This window comes from Anopheles funestus, unplaced genomic scaffold, assembly GCF_943734845.2.
Source record: "Anopheles funestus unplaced genomic scaffold, idAnoFuneDA-416_04 scaffold_34_ctg1, whole genome shotgun sequence".
Classification (NCBI taxonomy): Eukaryota; Metazoa; Arthropoda; class Insecta; order Diptera; family Culicidae; genus Anopheles; species Anopheles funestus.
The window spans coordinates 133,151-154,194 of NW_026045362.1; positions in this window are offsets into that span (position 1 = coordinate 133,151).

Consider the following 21,044-nt stretch of genomic DNA (forward strand, 5'->3'; position numbering starts at 1 on the left):
CATTAGCCAAGACACCTTAGCCAAGACACTTTAGCCGAGACACATTAGCCAAGACACCTTAGCAAAGACCCATTTAAAAAGACACCTTAGCCAAGACACCTTAGCCAAGACACATTAGCCAAGACACCTACGCCAAGACTCATTAGCCAAGACACCTTAGCCAAGACACATTAGCCAAGACACATTAGCCAAGACACTTTAGCCAAGACACATTAGCCAAGACACATTAGCCAAGACACATTAGCCAAGACACCTTAGCCAAGACACATTAGCCAAGACACCTTAGCCGAGACACATTAGCCAAGACACCTTAGCCGAGACACATTAGTCAAGACACCTTAGCCAAGACACCTTAGCAAAGACCCATTAGAAAAGACACCTTAGCCAAGACACTTTAGCCGAGACACATTAGCCAAGACACCTTAGCCAAGACACTTTAGCCAAGACACATTAGCCAAGACACCTTAGCCAAGACACCTTAGCCAAGACACCTTAGCCAAGACACATTAGCCAAGACACCTTAGCCGAGACACATTAGCCAAGACACCTGAGCCAAGACACCTTAGCCAAGACACCTTAGCCAAGACACATTAGCCAAGACACCTTAGCCAAGACACCTTAGCCATGACACATTAGCCAAGACACATTAGCCAAGACACCTTAGCCAAGACACCTTAGCCAAGACACATTAGAAAAGACACCTTAGCCAAGACACCTTAGCCAAGACACTTTAGCCAAGACACCTTAGCCGAGACACATTAGCCAAGACACATAAGCCGAGACACATTAGCCAAGACACCTTAGCCAAGACACTTTAGCCGAGACACATTAGCCAAGACACCTTAGCAAAGACCCATTAGAAAAGACACCTTAGCCAAGACACCTTAGCCAAGACACATTAGCCAAGACACCTTAGCCAAGACACATTAGCCAAGACACATTAGCCAAGACACATTAGCCAAGACACATTAGCCAAGACACCTTAGCCGAGACACATTAGCCAAGACACATTAGCCAAGACACATTAGCCGAGACACATTAGCCAAGACACCTTAGCCAAGACACTTTAGCCGAGACACATTAGCCAAGACACCTTATCAAAGACCCATTAGAAAAGACACCTTAGCCAAGACACCTTAGCCAAGACACATTAGCCAAGACACCTTAGCCAAGACTCATTAGCCAAGACACCTTAGCCAAGACACATTAGCCAAGACACATTAGCCAAGACACATAAGCCAAGACACATTAGCCAAGACACTTTAGGCAAGACACATTAGCCAAGACACCTTAGCCAAGACACCTTAGCCAAGACACATTAGCCAAGACACCTTAGCCGAGACACATTAGCCAAGACACCTGAGCCAAGACACCTTAGCCAAGACACCTTAGCCAAGACACATTAGCCAAGACACCTTAGCCAAGACACCTTAGCCATGACACATTAGCCAAGACACATTAGCCAAGACACCTTAGCCAAGACACCTTAGCCAAGACACATTAGCCGAGACACATTAGCCGAGACACATTAGCCAAGAAACTTTAGCCAAGACACCTTAGCCGAGACACATTAGCCAAGACACCTTAGCCAAGACACATTAGCCGAGACACCTTAGCCGAGATACATTAGCCAAGACACCTTAGCCAAGACACATTAGCCAAGACACCTTAGCCGAGACACATTAGCCAAGACACCTTAGCCAAGACACTTTAGCCAAGACACATTAGCCAAGACACCTTAGCCAAGACACCTTAGCAAAGACCCATTAGAAAAGACACCTTAGCCAAGACACCTTAGCCAAGACACATTAGCCAAGACACCTTAGCCAAGACACATTAGCCAAGACACCTTAGCCGAGACACATTAGCCAAGACACCTTAGCCAAGACACATTAGCCAAGACACCTTAGCCGAGACACATTAGCCAAGACACCTTAGCCAAGACACTTTAGCCAAGACACATTAGCCAAGACACCTTAGCCAAGACACTTTAGCCAAGACACATTAGCCAAGACACCTTAGCTGAGACACATTAGCCAAGACACCTTAGCCAAGACACTTTAGCCAAGACACATTAGCCAAGACACCTTAGCTGAGACACATTAGCCAAGACACCTTAGCCAAGACACATAAGCCAAGACACCTTAGCCAAGACACCTTAGCAAAGGCCCATTAGAAAAGACACCTTAGCCAAGACACATTAGCCAAGACACCTTAGCCAAGACACTTTAGCCAAGACACATTAGCCAAGACACTTTAGCCAAGACACATTAGCCAAGACACATTAGCCAAGACACCTTAGCTGAGACACATTAGCCAAGACACCTTAGCCAAGACACTTTAGCCAAGACACATTAGCCAAGACACCTTAGCTGAGACACATTACCCAAGACACATTAGCCAAGACACCTTAGCTGAGACACATTAGCCAAGACACCTTAGCCAAGACACTTTAGCCAAGACACATTAGCCAAGACACCTTAGCTGAGACACATTAGCCAAGACACCTTAGCCAAGACACATAAGCCAAGACACCTTAGCCAAGACACCTTAGCAAAGACCCATTAGAAAAGACACCTTAGCCAAGACACATTAGCCAAGACACCTTAGCCAAGACACTTTAGCCAAGACACATTAGCCAAGACACTTTAGCCAAGACACATTAGCCAAGACACCTTAGCCAAGAAACCTTAGCCAAGACACATTAGCCGAGACACATTAGCCAAGACACCTTAGCCAAGACACATTAGCCAAGACACATTAGCCAAGACACCTTAGCCGAGACACATTAGCCAAGACACATTAACCAAGACACTTTAGCCAAGACACATTAGCCAAGACACCTTAGCCAAGACACCTTAGCAAAGACCCATTAGAAAAGACACCTTAGCCAAGACACCTTAGCCAAGACACATTAGCCAAGACACCTTAGCCAAGACACATTAGCCAAGACACCTTAGCCAAGACACATTAGCCAAGACACATTAGCCAAGACACATTAGCCAAGACACCTTAGCCGAGACACATTAGCCAAGACACCTTAGCCAAGACACTTTAGCCAAGACACATTAGCCAAGACACCTTAGCCAAGACACTTTAGCCAAGACACATTAGCCAAGACACCTTAGCTGAGACACATTAGCCAAGACACCTTAGCCAAGACACATAAGCCAAGACACCTAAGCCAAGACACCATAGCAAAGACCCATTAGAAAAGACACCTTAGCCAAGACACATTAGCCAAGACACCTTAGCCAAGACACATTAGCCAAGACACCTTAGCCAAGACACATTAGCCAAGACACCTTAGCCAAGACACTTTAGCCAAGACACATTAGCCAAGACACTTTAGCCAAGACACCTTAGCCAAGACACATTAGCCAAGACACCTTAGCCAAGACACATTAGCCAAGACACCTTAGCCGAGACACATTAGCAAAGACACCTTAGCCAAGACACATTAGCCAAGACACATTAGCCAAGACACCTTAGCCGAGACACATTAGCCAAGACACCTTAGCAAAGACCCATTAGAAAAGACACCTTAGTCAAGACACATTAGCCAAGACACATTAGCCAAGACACCTTAGCCAAGACTCATTAGCCAAGACACCTTAGCCAAGACACATTAGCCAAGACACATTAGCCAAGACACATTAGCCAAGACACCTTAGCCAAGACACTTTAGCCAAGACACATTAGCCAAGACACCTTAGCCAAGACACCTTAGCCAAGACACATTAGCCAAGACACCTTAGCCAAGACACATTAGCCAAGACACCTTAGCCAAGACACCTTAGCCAAGACACCTTAGCCAAGACACATTAGCCAAGACACCTTAGCCAAGACACATTAGCCAAGACACCTTAGCCAAGACACCTTAGCCGAGACACCTTAGCCAAGACACCTTAGCCAAGACACCTTAGCCAAGACACCTTAGCAAAGACACATTAGAAAAGACACCTTAGCCAAGACACCTTAGCCAAGACACTTTAGCCAAGACACCTTAGCCGAGACACATTAGCCAAGACACCTTAGCCAAGACACATTAGCCAAGACACTTTAGCCAAGACACCTTCGCCAAGACACCTTAGCCGAGACACATTAGCCAAAACACCTTAGCCAAGACACTTTAGCCGAGACACATTAGCCAAGACACCTTAGCCAAGACACATTAGCCAAAACACTTTAGCCGAGACACATTAGCCAAGACACCTTAGCCAAGACACCTTAGCCAAGACTCATTAGCCAAGACACCTTAGCCAAGACACATTAGCCATGACACATTAGCCAAGACACTTTAGCCAAGACCCATTAGCCAAGACACTTTAGCCAAGACACATTAGCCAAGACACATTAGCCAAGACACATTAGCCAAGACACATTAGCCAAGACACATTAGCCAAGACACTTTAGCCAAGACACATTAGCCAAGACACCTTAGCCAAGACACATTAGCCAAGACACATTAGCCAAGACACCTTAGCCAAGACACATTTGCCAAGACACCTTAGCCGAGACACATTAGCCAAGACACCTTAGCCAAGACACATTAGCCAAGACACCTTAGCCAAGACACATTAGCCAAGACACCTTAGCCAAGACACCTTAGCCGAGACACCTTAGCCAAGACACTTAAGCCAAGACACCTTAGCCAAGACACCTTAGCAATGACACATTAGAAAAGACACCTTAGCCAAGACACCTTAGCCAAGACACTTTAGCCAAGACACCTTAGCCAAGACACTTTAGCCAAGACACCTTAGCCGAGACACATTAGCCAAGACACATTAGCCAAGACACATTAGCCAAGACACTTTAGCCAAGACACCTTAGCCAAGACACCTTAGCCGAGACACATTAGCCAAAACACCTTAGCCAAGACACTTTAGCCAAGATACATTAGCCAAGACACCTTAGCCAAGACACATTAGCCAAGACACCTTAGCCAAGACACATTAGCCAAGACACCTTAGCCAAGACACATTAGCCAAGACACTTTAGCCAAGACACCTTAGCTAAGACACATTAGCCAAGACACCTTAGCCAAGACACATTAGCCAAGACACTTCAGCCAAGACACCTTACCCAAGACTCATTAGCCAAGACACCTTAGCCAAGACACATTAGCCAAGACACATTAGCCAAGACACTTTAGCCAAGACCCATTAGCCAAGACACTTTAGCCAAGACACATTAGCCAAGACACCTTAGCCAAGACACCTTAGCCAAGACACATTAGCCAAGACACCTTAGCCGAGACACATTAGCCAAGACACTTTAGCCAAGACACATTAGCCAAGACACCTTAGCCAAGACACCTTAGCCAAGACACCTTAGCCAAGACACCTTAGCCAAGACACCTTAGCCAAGACACATTAGCCGAGACACCTTAGCCAAGACACATTAGCCAAGACACCTTAGCCAAGACACCTTAGCCAAGACACCTTAGCCAAGACACTTTAGCCAAGACACCTTTGCCGAGACACCTTAGCCAAGACACCTTAGCCGAGACACATTAGCCAAGACACATTAGCCGAGACACATTAGCCAAGACACTTTAGCCGAGACACATTAGCCAAGACACCTTAGCCAAGACACATTAGCCAAGACACCTTAGCCAAGACACCTTAGCCAAGACACATTAGCCGAGACACCTTAGCCAAGACACCTTAGCAAAGACCCATTAGAAAAGACACCTTAGCCAAGACACCTTAGCCAAGACACATTAGCCAAGACACCTTAGCCAAGACACATTAGCCAAGACACCTTAGCCAAGACACCTTAGCCAAGACACCTTAGCCAAGACACATTAGCCAAGACACCTTAGCAAAGACCCATTAGAAAAGACACCTTAGCCAAGACACCTTAGCCAAGACACTTTAGCCAAGACACCTTAGCCAAGACACTTTAGCCAAGACACCTTAGCCGAGACACATTAGCCAAGACACATTAGCCAAGACACATTAGCCAAGACACTTTAGCCAAGACACCTTAGCCAAGACACCTTAGCCGAGACACATTAGCCAAAACACCTTAGCCAAGACACTTTAGCCAAGATACATTAGCCAAGACACCTTAGCCAAGACACATTAGCCAAGACACCTTAGCCAAGACACATTAGCCAAGACACCTTAGCCAAGACACATTAGCCAAGACACTTTAGCCAAGACACCTTAGCCAAGACACATTAGCCAAGACACCTTAGCCAAGACACATTAGCCAAGACACTTCAGCCAAGACACCTTACCCAAGACTCATTAGCCAAGACACCTTAGCCAAGACACATTAGCCAAGACACATTAGCCAAGACACTTTAGCCAAGACCCATTAGCCAAGACACTTTAGCCAAGACACATTAGCCAAGACACCTTAGCCAAGACACCTTAGCCAAGACACATTAGCCAAGACCCATTAGCCAAGACACTTTAGCCAAGACACATTAGCCAAGACACCTTAGCCAAGACACATTAGCCAAGACACATTAGCCAAGACACCTTAGCCAAGACACCTTAGCCAAGACACCTTAGCCAAGACACATTAGCCGAGACACCTTAGCCAAGACACATTAGCCAAGACACCTTAGCCAAGACACCTTAGCCAAGACACCTTAGCCAAGACACTTTAGCCAAGACACCTTTGCCGAGACACCTTAGCCAAGACACCTTAGCCGAGACACATTAGCCAAGACACATTAGCCGAGACACATTAGCCAAGACACTTTAGCCGAGACACATTAGCCAAGACACCTTAGCCAAGACACATTAGCCAAGACACCTTAGCCAAGACACCTTAGCCAAGACACATTAGCCGAGACACCTTAGCCAAGACACCTTAGCAAAGACCCATTAGAAAAGACACCTTAGCCAAGACACCTTAGCCAAGACACATTAGCCAAGACACCTTAGCCAAGACACATTAGCCAAGACACCTTAGCCAAGACACCTTAGCCAAGACACCTTAGCCAAGACACATTAGCCAAGACACCTTAGCAAAGACCCATTAGAAAAGACACCTTAGCCAAGACACCTTAGCCAAGACACCTAAGCCAAGACACCTTAGCCAAGACACATTAGCCAAGACACTTTAGCCGAGACACATTAGCCAAGACACCTTAGCCAAGACACATTAGCCAAGACACCTTAGCCAAGACACCTTAGCCAAGACACCTTAGCCAAGACACATTAGCCAAGACACCTTAGCAAAGACCCATTAGAAAAGACACCTTAGCCAAGACACCTTAGCCAAGACACCTTAGCCAAGACACATTAGCCAAGACACCTTAGCCAAGACACCTTAGCCAAGACACATTAGCCGAGACACCTTAGCCAAGACACCTTAGCAAAGACCCATTAGAAAAGACACCTTAGCCAAGACACCTTAGCCAAGACACCTTAGCCGAGACACATTAGCCAAGACACCTTAGCCAAGACACATTAGCCAAGACACCTTAGCCGAGACACATTAGCCAAGACACCTTAGCCAAGACACTTTAGCCAAGACACCTTAGCCGAGACACATTAGCCAAGACACCTTAGCCGAGACACATTAGCCAAGACACATTAGCCAAGCCACATTAGCCAAGACACCTTAGCCAAGACACCTTAGCCAAGACACATTAGCCAAGCCACTTTAGCCAAGACACCTTAGCCAAGACTCATTAGCCAAGACACCTTAGCCAAGACACCTTAGCCAAGACACATTAGCCAAGACACTTTAGCCAAGACCCATTAGCCAAGACACTTTAGCCAAGACACATTAGCCAAGACACCTTAGCCAAGACACCTTAGCCAAGACACATTAGCCAAGACACCTTAGCCGAGACACATTAGCCAAGACACATTAGCCAAGACACATTAGCCAAGACACATTAGCCAAGACACCTTAGCCGAGACACATTAGCCAAGACACATTAGCCAAGACACCTTAGCCGAGACACATTAGCCAAGACACCTTAGCCAAGACACTTTAGCCGAGACACATTAGCCAAGACACCTTAGCAAAGACCCATTAGAAAAGACACCTTAGCCAAGACACCTTAGCCAAGACACATTAGCCAAGACACCTTAGCCAAGACTCATTAGCCAAGACACCTTAGCCAAGACACATTAGCCAAGACACATTAGCCAAGACACTTTAGCCAAGACACATTAGCCAAGACACTTTAGCCAAGACACATAAGCCAAGACACCTTAGCCAAGACACCTTAGCCAAGACACATTAGCCAAGACACCTTAGCCGAGACACATTAGCCAAGACACCTGAGCCAAGACACCTTAGCCAAGACACCTTAGCCAAGACACATTAGCCAAGACACCTTAGCCAAGACACATTAGCCATGACACATTAGCCAAGACACATTAGCCAAGACACCTTAGCCAAGACACCTTAGCCAAGACACTTTAGCCGAGACACATTAGCCGAGACACATTAGCCAAGAAACTTTAGCCAAGACACCTTAGCCGAGACACATTAGCCAAGACACCTTAGCCAAGACACATTAGCCGAGACACCTTAGCCGAGACACATTAGCCAAGACACCTTAGCCAAGACACATTAGCCAAGACACCTTAGCCGAGACACATTAGCCAAGACACCTTAGCCAAGACACTTTAGCCAAGACACATTAGCCAAGACACCTTAGCCAAGACACCTTAGCAAAGACCCATTAGAAAAGACACCTTAGCCAAGACACCTTAGCCAAGACACATAAGCCAAGACACCTTAGCCAAGACACATTAGCCAAGACACCTTAGCCAAGACACATTAGCCAAGACACCTTAGCCAAGACACATCAGCCAAGACACCTTAGCCGAGACACATTAGCCAAGACACCTTAGCCAAGACACTTTAGCCAAGACACATTAGCCAAGACACCTTAGCCAAGACACTTTAGCCAAGACACATTAGCCAAGACACCTTAGCTGAGACACATTAGCCAAGACACCTTAGCCAAGACACATAAGCCAAGACACCTTAGCCAAGACACCTTAGCAAAGACCCATTAGAAAAGACACCTTAGCCAAGACACATTAGCCAAGACACCTTAGCCAAGACACATTAGCCAAGACACCTTAGCCAAGACACTTTAGCCAAGACACATTAGCCAAGACACTTTAGCCAAGACACCTTAGCCAAGACACATTAGCCAAGACACCTTAGCCAAGACACATTAGCCAAGACACCTTAGCCGAGACACATTAGCAAAGACACCTTAGCCAAGACACATTAGCCAAGACACATTAGCCAAGACACCTTAGCCGAGACACCTTAGCCGAGACACATTAGCCAAGACACCTTAGCAAAGACCCATTAGAAAAGACACCTTAGTCAAGACACATTAGCCAAGACACATTAGCCAAGACACCTTAGCCGAGACACATTAGCAAAGACACCTTAGCCAAGACACATTAGCCAAGACACATTAGCCAAGACACCTTAGCCGAGACACATTAGCCAAGACACCTTAGCCAAGACCCATTAGAAAAGACACCTTAGTCAAGACACATTAGCCAAGACACATTAGCCGAGACACCTTAGCCAAGACTCATTAGCCAAGACACCTTAGCCAAGACACATTAGCCAAGACACATTAGCCAAGACACATTAGCCAAGACACCTTAGCCAAGACACTTTAGCCAAGACACATTAGCCAAGACACCTTAGCCAAGACACCTTAGCCAAGACACATTAGCCAAGACACCTTAGCCAAGACACATTAGCCAAGACACCTTAGCCAAGACACCTTAGCCAAGACACCTTAGCCAAGACACATTAGCCAAGACACATTAGCCAAGACACTTTAGCCAAGACCCATTAGCCAAGACACCTTAGCCAAGACACATTAGCCAAGACACCTTAGCCAAGACACCTTAGCCGAGACACCTTAGCCAAGACACTTTAGCCAAGACACCTTAGCCAAGACACCTTAGCAAAGACACATTAGAAAAGACACCTTAGCCAAGACACCTTAGCCAAGACACTTTAGCCAAGACACCTTAGCCGAGACACATTAGCCAAGACACCTTAGCCAAGACACATTAGCCAAGACACCTTAGCCAAGACACCTTAGCCAAGACACCTTAGCCGAGACACATTAGCCAAAACACCTTAGCCAAGACACTTTAGCCGAGACACATTAGCCAAGACACCTTAGCCAAGACACATTAGCCAAAACACTTTAGCCGAGACACATTAGCCAAGACACCTTAGCCAAGACACATTAGCCAAGACACTTTAGCCAAGACACCTTAGCCAAGACACATTAGCCAAGACACCTTAGCCAAGACACCTTAGCCAAGACTCATTAGCCAAGACACCTTAGCCAAGACACATTAGCCAAGACACATTAGCCAAGACACTTTAGCCAAGACCCATTAGCCAAGACACTTTAGCCAAGACACATTAGCCAAGACACATTAGCCAAGACACATTAGCCAAGACACATTAGCCAAGACACTTTAGCCAAGACACATTAGCCAAGACACCTTAGCCAAGACACATTAGCCAAGACACATTAGCCAAGACACCTTAGCCAAGACACATTTGCCAAGACACCTTAGCCGAGACACATAAGCCAAGACACCTTAGCCAAGACACATTAGCCAAGACACCTTAGCCAAGACACATTAGCCAAGACACCTTAGCCAAGACACCTTAGCCGAGACACCTTAGCCAAGACACTTTAGCAAAGACACCTTAGCCAAGACACCTTAGCAAAGACACATTAGAAAAGACACCTTAGCCAAGACACCTTAGCCAAGACACTTTAGCCAAGACACCTTAGCCAAGACACTTTAGCCAAGACACCTTAGCCGAGACACATTAGCCAAGACACATTAGCCAAGACACATTAGCCAAGACACTTTAGCCAAGACACCTTAGCCAAGACACCTTAGCCGAGACACATTAGCCAAAACACCTTAGCCAAGACACATTAGCCAAGACACCTTAGCCAAGACACCTTAGCCAAGACACATTAGCCGAGACACCTTAGCCAAGACACCTTAGCAAAGACCCATTAGCCAAGACACTTTAGCCAAGACACCTTAGCCAAGACACCTTAGCCAAGACACTTTAGCCAAGACACCTTAGCCAAGACACATTAGCCAAGACACCTTAGCCAAGACACATTAGCCAAGACACTTCAGCCAAGACACCTTAGCCAAGACTCATTAGCCAAGACACCTTAGCCAAGACACATTAGCCAAGACACATTAGCCAAGACACTTTAGCCAAGACCCATTAGCCAAGACACTTTAGCCAATACACATTAGCCAAGACACCTTAGCCAAGACACCTTAGCCAAGACACATTAGCCAAGACACCTTAGCCGAGACACATTAGCCAAGACACCTTAGCCAAGACACATTAGCCAAGACACCTTAGCCAAGACACATTAGCCAAGACGCCTTAGCCAAGACACTTTAGCCAAGACACATTAGCCAAGACACCTTAGCCAAGACACATTAGCCAAGACACATTAGCCAAGACACCTTAGCCAAGACACATTTGCCAAGACACCTTAGCCGAGACACATAAGCCAAGACACCTTAGCCAAGATACCTTAGCCGAGACACCTTAGCCAAGACACTTTAGCAAAGACACCTTAGCCAAGACACCTTAGCAAAGACACATTAGCCAAGACACATTAGCCAAGACACATTAGCCAAGACACATTAGCCAAGACACTTTAGCCAAGACACATTAGCCAAGACACCTTAGCCAAGACACATTAGCCAAGACACATTAGCCAAGACACCTTAGCCAAGACACATTTGCCAAGACACCTTAGCCGAGACACATAAGCCAAGACACCTTAGCCAAGACACCTTAGCCGAGACACCTTAGCCAAGACACTTTAGCAAAGACACCTTAGCCAAGACACCTTAGCAAAGACACATTAGCCAAGACACATTAGCCAAGACACATTAGCCAAGACACATTAGCCAAGACACTTTAGCCAAGACACATTAGCCAAGACACCTTAGCCAAGACACTTTAGCAAAGACACCTTAGCCAAGACACCTTAGCAAAGACACATTAGCCAAGACACCTTAGCCAAGACACATTAGCCAAGACACCTTAGCCAAGACACCTTAGCCGAGACACCTTAGCCAAGACACTTTAGCCAAGACACCTTAGCCAAGACACATTAGCCAAGACACATTAGCCAAGACACCTTAGCCGAGACACATTAGCCAAGACACCTTAGCCAAGACACATTAGCCAAGACACCTTAGCCAAGACACATTAGCCAAGACACCTTAGCCAAGACACTTTAGCCAAGACACATTAGCCAAGACACCTTAGCCAAGACACATTAGCCAAGACACATTAGCCAAGACACCTTAGCCAAGACACATTTGCCAAGACACCTTAGCCGAGACACATAAGCCAAGACACCTTAGCCAAGACACATTAGCCAAGACACCTTAGCCAAGACACTTTAGCCAAGACACTTTAGCCAAGACACATTAGCCAAGACACATTAGCCAAGACACATTAGCCAAGACACATTAGCCAAGACACATTAGCCAAGACACTTTAGCCAAGACACATTAGCCAAGACACCTTAGCCAAGACACATTAGCCAAGACACATTAGCCAAGACACCTTAGCCAAGACACATTAGCCAAGACACCTTAGCCGAGACACATAAGCCAAGACACCTTAGCCAAGACACATTAGCCAAGACACCTTAGCCAAGACACATTAGCCAAGACACCTTAGCCAAGACACCTTAGCCGAGACACCTTAGCCAAGACACTTTAGCAAAGACACCTTAGCCAAGACACCTTAGCAAAGACACATTAGAAAAGACACCTTAGCCAAGACACCTTAGCCAAGACACTTTAGCCAAGACACCTTAGCCAAGACACTTTAGCCAAGACACCTTAGCCGAGACACATTAGCCAAGACACATTAGCCAAGACACATTAGCCAAGACACTTTAGCCAAGACACCTTAGCCAAGACACCTTAGCCGAGACACATTAGCCAAAACACCTTAGCCAAGACACATTAGCCAAGACACCTTAGCCAAGACACCTTAGCCAAGACACATTAGCCGAGACACCTTAGCCAAGACACCTTAGCCAAGACACATTAGCCAAGACACTTTAGCCAAGACACCTTAGCCAAGACACCTTAGCCAAGACACTTTAGCCAAGACACCTTAGCCAAGACACATTAGCCAAGACACCTTAGCCAAGACACACTAGCCAAGACACTTCAGCCAAGACACCTTAGCCAAGACTCATTAGCCAAGACACCTTAGCCAAGACACATTAGCCAAGACACATTAGCCAAGACACTTTAGCCAAGACCCATTAGCCAAGACACTTTAGCCAAGACACATTAGCCAAGACACCTTAGCCAAGACACCTTAGCCAAGACACATTAGCCAAGACACCTTAGCCGAGACACATTAGCCAAGACACCTTAGCCAAGACACATTAGCCAAGACACCTTAGCCAAGACACCTTAGCCGAGACACCTTAGCCAAGACCCTTTAGCCAAGACACCTTAGCCAAGACACCTTAGCCAAGACACCTTAGCCAAGACACATTAGCCAAGACACCTTAGCCAAGACACTTTAGCCAAGACACCTTAGCCGAGACACATTAGCCAAGACACCTTAGCCAAGACACCTTAGCCAAGACACCTTAGCCGAGACACATTAGCCAAGACACATTAGCCAAGACACATTAGCCAAGACACCTTAGCCAAGACACCTTAGCCAAGACACATTAGCCAAGACACTTTAGCCGAGACACATTAGCCAAGACACTTTAGCCGAGACACATTAGCCAAGACACCTTAGCCAAGACACATTAGCCAAGACACCTTAGCCAAGACACCTTAGCCAAGACACATTAGCCGAGACACCTTAGCCAAGACACCTTAGCAAAGACCCATTAGAAAAGACACCTTAGCCAAGACACCTTAGCCAAGACACGTTAGCCAAGACACCTTAGCCAAGACACATTAGCCAAGACACCTTAGCCAAGACACCTTAGCCAAGACACCTTAGCCGAGACACATTAGCCAAGACACCTTAGCAAAGACCCATTAGAAAAGACACCTTAGCCAAGACACCTTAGCCGAGACACCTTAGCCAAGACACCTTAGCCAAGACACCTTAGCCAAGACACATTAGCCAAGACACTTTAGCCGAGACACATTAGCCAAGACACCTTAGCCAAGACACATTAGCCAAGACACCTTAGCCAAGACACCTTAGCCAAGACACCTTACCCAAGACACATTAGCCGAGACACCTTAGCAAAGACCCATTAGAAAAGACACCTTAGCCAAGACACCTTAGCCAAGACACCTTAGCCGAGACACATTAGCCAAAACACCTTAGCCAAGACACATTAGCCAAGACACCTTAGCCAAGACACCTTAGCCAAGACACATTAGCCGAGACACCTTAGCCAAGACACCTTAGCCAAGACACATTAGCCAAGACACTTTAGCCAAGACACCTTAGCCAAGACACCTTAGCCAAGACACTTTAGCCAAGACACCTTAGCCAAGACACATTAGCCAAGACACCTTAGCCAAGACACATTAGCCAAGACACTTCAGCCAAGACACCTTAGCCAAGACTCATTAGCCAAGACACCTTAGCCAAGACACATTAGCCAAGACACATTAGCCAAGACACTTTAGCCAAGACCCATTAGCCAAGACACTTTAGCCAAGACACATTAGCCAAGACACCTTAGCCAAGACACCTTAGCCAAGACACATTAGCCAAGACACCTTAGCCGAGACACATTAGCCAAGACACCTTAGCCAAGACACATTAGCCAAGACACCTTAGCCAAGACACCTTAGCCGAGACACCTTAGCCAAGACCCTTTAGCCAAGACACCTTAGCCAAGACACCTTAGCCAAGACACCTTAGCCAAGACACATTAGCCAAGACACCTTAGCCAAGACACTTTAGCCAAGACACCTTAGCCGAGACACATTAGCCAAGACACCTTAGCCAAGACACCTTAGCCAAGACACCTTAGCCGAGACACATTAGCCAAGACACATTAGCCAAGACACATTAGCCAAGACACCTTAGCCAAGACACCTTAGCCAAGACACATTAGCCAAGACACCTTAGCCGAGACACATTAGCCAAGACACTTTAGCCGAGACACATTAGCCAAGACACCTTAGCCAAGACACATTAGCCAAGACACCTTAGCCAAGACACCTTAGCCAAGACACATTAGCCGAGACACCTTAGCCAAGACACCTTAGCAAAGACCCATTAGAAAAGACACCTTAGCCAAGACACCTTAGCCAAGACACGTTAGCCAAGACACCTTAGCCAAGACACATTAGCCAAGACACCTTAGCCAAGACACCTTAGCCAAGACACCTTAGCCGAGACACATTAGCCAAGACACCTTAGCAAAGACCCATTAGAAAAGACACCTTAGCCAAGACACCTTAGCCGAGACACCTTAGCCAAGACACCTTAGCCAAGACACCTTAGCCAAGACACATTAGCCAAGACACTTTAGCCGAGACACATTAGCCAAGACACCTTAGCCAAGACACATTAGCCAAGACACCTTAGCCAAGACACCTTAGCCAAGACACCTTACCCAAGACACATTAGCCGAGACACCTTAGCAAAGACCCATTAGAAAAGACACCTTAGCCAAGACACCTTAGCCAAGACACCTTAGCCAAGACACATTAGCCAAGACACCTTAGCCAAGACACCTTAGCCAAGACACCTTACCCAAGACACATTAGCCGAGACACCTTAGCAAAGACCCATTAGAAAAGACACCTTAGCCAAGACACCTTAGCCAAGACACCTTAGCCAAGACACCTTAGCCGAGACACATTAGCCAAGACACTTTAGCCGAGACACATTAGCCAAGACACCTTAGCCAAGACACATTAGCCAAGACACCTTAGCCAAGACACCTTAGCCAAGACACCTTACCCAAGACACATTAGCCGAGACACCTTAGCAAAGACCCATTAGAAAAGACACCTTAGCCAAGACACCTTAGCCAAGACACCTTAGCCGAGACACATTAGCCAAAACACCTTAGCCAAGACACATTAGCCAAGACACCTTAGCCAAGACACCTTAGCCAAGACACATTAGCCGAGACACCTTAGCCAAGACACCTTAGCCAAGACACATTAGCCAAGACACTTTAGCCAAGACACCTTAGCCAAGACACCTTAGCCAAGACACTTTAGCCAAGACACCTTAGCCAAGACACATTAGCCAAGACACCTTAGCCAAGACACATTAGCCAAGACACTTCAGCCAAGACACCTTAGCCAAGACTCATTAGCCAAGACACATTAGCCAAGACACTTTAGCCAAGACCCATTAGCCAAGACACTTTAGCCAAGACACATTAGCCAAGACACCTTAGCCAAGACACCTTAGCCAAGACACATTAGCCAAGACACCTTAGCCGAGACACATTAGCCAAGACACCTTAGCCAAGACACATTAGCCAAGACACCTTAGCCAAGACACCTTAGCCGAGACACCTTAACCAAGACCCTTTAGCCAAGACACCTTAGCCAAGACACCTTAGCCAAGACACCTTAGCCAAGACACATTAGCCAAGACACCTTAGCCAAGACACTTTAGCCAAGACACCTTAGCCGAGACACATTAGCCAAGACACCTTAGCCAAGACACCTTAGCCAAGACACCTTAGCCAAGACACCTTAGCCAAGACACATTAGCCAAGACACTTTAGCCGAGACACATTAGCCAAGACACTTTAGCCGAGACACATTAGCCAAGACACCTTAGCCAAGACACATTAGCCAAGACACCTTAGCCAAGACACCTTAGCCAAGACACATTAGCCGAGACACCTTAGCCAAGACACCTTAGCAAAGACCCATTAGAAAAGACACCTTAGCCAAGACACCTTAGCCAAGACACGTTAGCCAAGACACCTTAGCCAAGACACATTAGCCAAGACACCTTAGCCAAGACACCTTAGCCAAGACACCTTAGCCGAGACACATTAGCCAAGACACCTTAGCAAAGACCCATTAGAAAAGACACCTTAGCCAAGACACCTTAGCCGAGACACCTTAGCCAAGACACCTTAGCCAAGACACCTTAGCCAAGACACATTAGCCAAGACACTTTAGCCGAGACACATTAGCCAAGACACCTTAGCCAAGACACATTAGCCAAGACACCTTAGCCAAGACACCTTAGCCAAGACACCTTACCCAAGACACATTAGCCGAGACACCTTAGCAAAGACCCATTAGAAAAGACACCTTAGCCAAGACACCTTAGCCAAGACACCTTAGCCAAGACACATTAGCCAAGACACCTTAGCCAAGACACCTTAGCCAAGACACATTAGCCGAGACACCTTAGCCAAGACACCTTAGCAAAGACCCATTAGAAAAGACACCTTAGCCAAGACACCTTAGCCAAGACACCTTAGCCGAGACACATTAGCCAAGACACCTTAGCCAAGACACATTAGCCAAGACACCTTAGCCGAGACACATTAGCCAAGACACCTTAGCCAAGACACTTTAGCCAAGACACCTAAGCCGAGACACATTAGCCAAGACACCTTAGCCGAGACACATTAGCCAAGACACATTAGCCAAGACACATTAGCCAAGACACTTTAGCCGAGACACATTAGCCAAGACACCTTAGCCAAGACACATAAGCCAAGACACTTTAGCCAAGACACCTTAGCCAAGACACATTAGCCAAGACACCTTAGCCAAGACACATTAGCCAAGACACTTTAGCCATGACACCTTAGCCAAGACACCTTAGCCAAGACTCATTAGCCAAGACACCTTAGCCAAGACACATTAGCCAAGACACATTAGCCAAGACACTTTAGCCAAGACCCATTAGCCAAGACACTTTAGCCAAGACACATTAGCCAAGACACCTTAGCCAAGACACCTTAGCCAAGACACATTAGCCAAGACACCTTAGCCGAGACACATTAGCCAAGACACATTAGCCAAGACACATTAGCCAAGACACATTAGCCAAGACACCTTAGCCGAGACACATTAGCCAAGACACATTAGCCAAGACACCTTAGCCGAGACACATTAGCCAAGACACCTTAGCCAAGGCACTTTAGCCGAGACACATTAGCCAAGACACCTTAGCAAAGACCCATTAGAAAAGACACCTTAGCCAAGACACCTTAGCCAAGACACATTAGCCAAGACACCTTAGCCAAGACTCATTAGCCAAGACACCTTAGCCAAGACACATTAGCCAAGACACATTAGCCAAGACACATTAGCCAAGACACATTAGCCAAGACACTTTAGCCAAGGCACATTAGCCAAGACACCTTAGCCAAGACACATTAGCCAAGACACCTTAGCCAAGACACATTAGCCATGACACATTAGCCAAGACACATTAGCCAAGACACCTTAGCCAAGACACCTTAGCCAAGACACTTTAGCCGAGACACATTAGCCGAGACACATTAGCCAAGAAACTTTAGCCAAGACACCTTAGCCGAGACACATTAGCCAAGACACCTTAGCCAAGACACATTAGCCGAGACACCTTAGCCGAGACACATTAGCCAAGACACCTTAGCCAAGACACATTAGCCAAGACACCTTAGCCGAGACACATTAGCCAAGACACCTTAGCCAAGACACTTTAGCCAAGACACATTAGCCAAGACACCTTAGCCAAGACACCTTAGCAAAGACCCATTAGAAAAGACACCTTAGCCAAGACACCTTAGCCAAGACACATTAGCCAAGACACCTTAGCCAAGACACATTAGCCAAGACACCTTAGCCAAGACACATTAGCCAAGACACCTTAGCCAAGACACATTAGCCAAGACACCTTAGCCGAGACACATTAGCCAAGACACCTTAGCCAAGACACTTTAGCCAAGACACATTAGCCAAGACACCTTAGCCAAGACACTTTAGCCAAGACACATTAGCCAAGACACCTTAGCTGAGACACATTAGCCAAGACACCTTAGCCAAGACACATAAGCCAAGACACCTTAGCCAAGACACCTTAGCAAAGACCCATTAGAAAAGACACCTTAGCCAAGACACATTAGCCAAGACACCTTAGCCAAGACACATTAGCCAAGACACCTTAGCCAAGACACTTTAGCCAAGACACATTAGCCAAGACACTTTAGCCAAGACACCTTAGCCAAGACACATTAGCCAAGACACCTTAGCCAAGACACATTAGCCAAGACACCTTAGCCGAGACACATTAGCAAAGACACCTTAGCCAAGACACATTAGCCAAGACACATTAGCCAAGACACCTTAGCCGAGACACATTAGCCAAGACACATTAGCCAAGACCCATTAGAAAAGACACCTTGGTCAAGACACATTAGCCAAGACACATTAGCCAAGACACCTTAGCCAAGACTCATTAGCCAAGACACCTTAGCCAAGACACATTAGCCAAGACACATTAGCCAAGACACATTAGCCAAGACACCTTAGCCAAGACACTTTAGCCAAGACACATTAGCCAAGACACCTTAGCCAAGACACCTTAGCCAAGACACATTAGCCAAGACACCTTAGCCAAGGCACTTTAGCCGAGACACATTAGCCAAGACACCTTAGCAAAGACCCATTAGAAAAGACACCTTAGCCAAGACACCTTAGCCAAGACACATTAGCCAAGACACCTTAGCCAAGACTCATTAGCCAAGACACCTTAGCCAAGACACATTAGCCAAGACACATTAGCCAAGACACTTTAGCCAAGACACATTAGCCAAGACACTTTAGCCAAGGCACATTAGCCAAGACACCTTAGCCAAGACACATTAGCCAAGACACCTTAGCCAAGACACATTAGCCATGACACATTAGCCAAGACACATTAGCCAAGACACCTTAGCCAAGACACCTTAGCCAAGACACTTTAGCCAAGACACATTAGCCGAGACACATTAGCCAAGAAACTTTAGCCAAGACACCTTAGCCGAGACACATTAGCCAAGACACCTTAGCCAAGACACATTAGCCGAGACACCTTAGCCGAGACACATTAGCCAAGACACCTTAGCCAAGACACATTAGCCAAGACACCTTAGCCGAGACACATTAGCCAAGACACCTTAGCCAAGACACTTTAGCCAAGACACATTAGCCAAGACACCTTAGCCAAGACACCTTAGCAAAGACCCATTAGAAAAGACACCTTAGCCAAGACACCTTAGCCAAGACACATTAGCCAAGACACCTTAGCCAAGACACATTAGCCAAGACACCTTAGCCAAGACACATTAGCCAAGACACCTTAGCCAAGACACATTAGCCAAGACACCTTAGCCGAGACACATTAGCCAAGACACCTTAGCCAAGACACTTTAGCCAAGACACATTAGCCAAGACACCTTAGCCAAGACACTTTAGCCAAGACACATTAGCCAAGACACCTTAGCTGAGACACATTAGCCAAGACACCTTAGCCAAGACACATAAGCCAAGACACCTTAGCCAAGACACCTTAGCAAAGACCCATTAGAAAAGACACCTTAGCCAAGACACATTAGCCAAGACACCTTAGCCAAGACACATTAGCCAAGACACCTTAGCCAAGACACTTTAGCCAAGACACATTAGCCAAGACACTTTAGCCAAGACACCTTAGCCAAGACACATTAGCCAAGACACCTTAGCCAAGACACATTAGCCAAGACACCTTAGCCGAGACACATTAGCAAAGACACCTTAGCCAAGACACATTAGCCAAGACACATTAGCCAAGACACCTTAGCCGAGACACATTAGCCAAGACACATTAGCCAAGACCCATTAGAAAAGACACCTTGGTCAAGACACATTAGCCAAGACACATTAGCCAAGACACCTTAGCCAAGACTCATTAGCCAAGACACCTTAGCCAAGACACATTAGCCAAGACACATTAGCCAAGACACATTAGCCAAGACACCTTAGCCAAGACACTTTAGCCAAGACACATTAGCCAAGACACCTTAGCCAAGACACCTTAGCCAAGACACA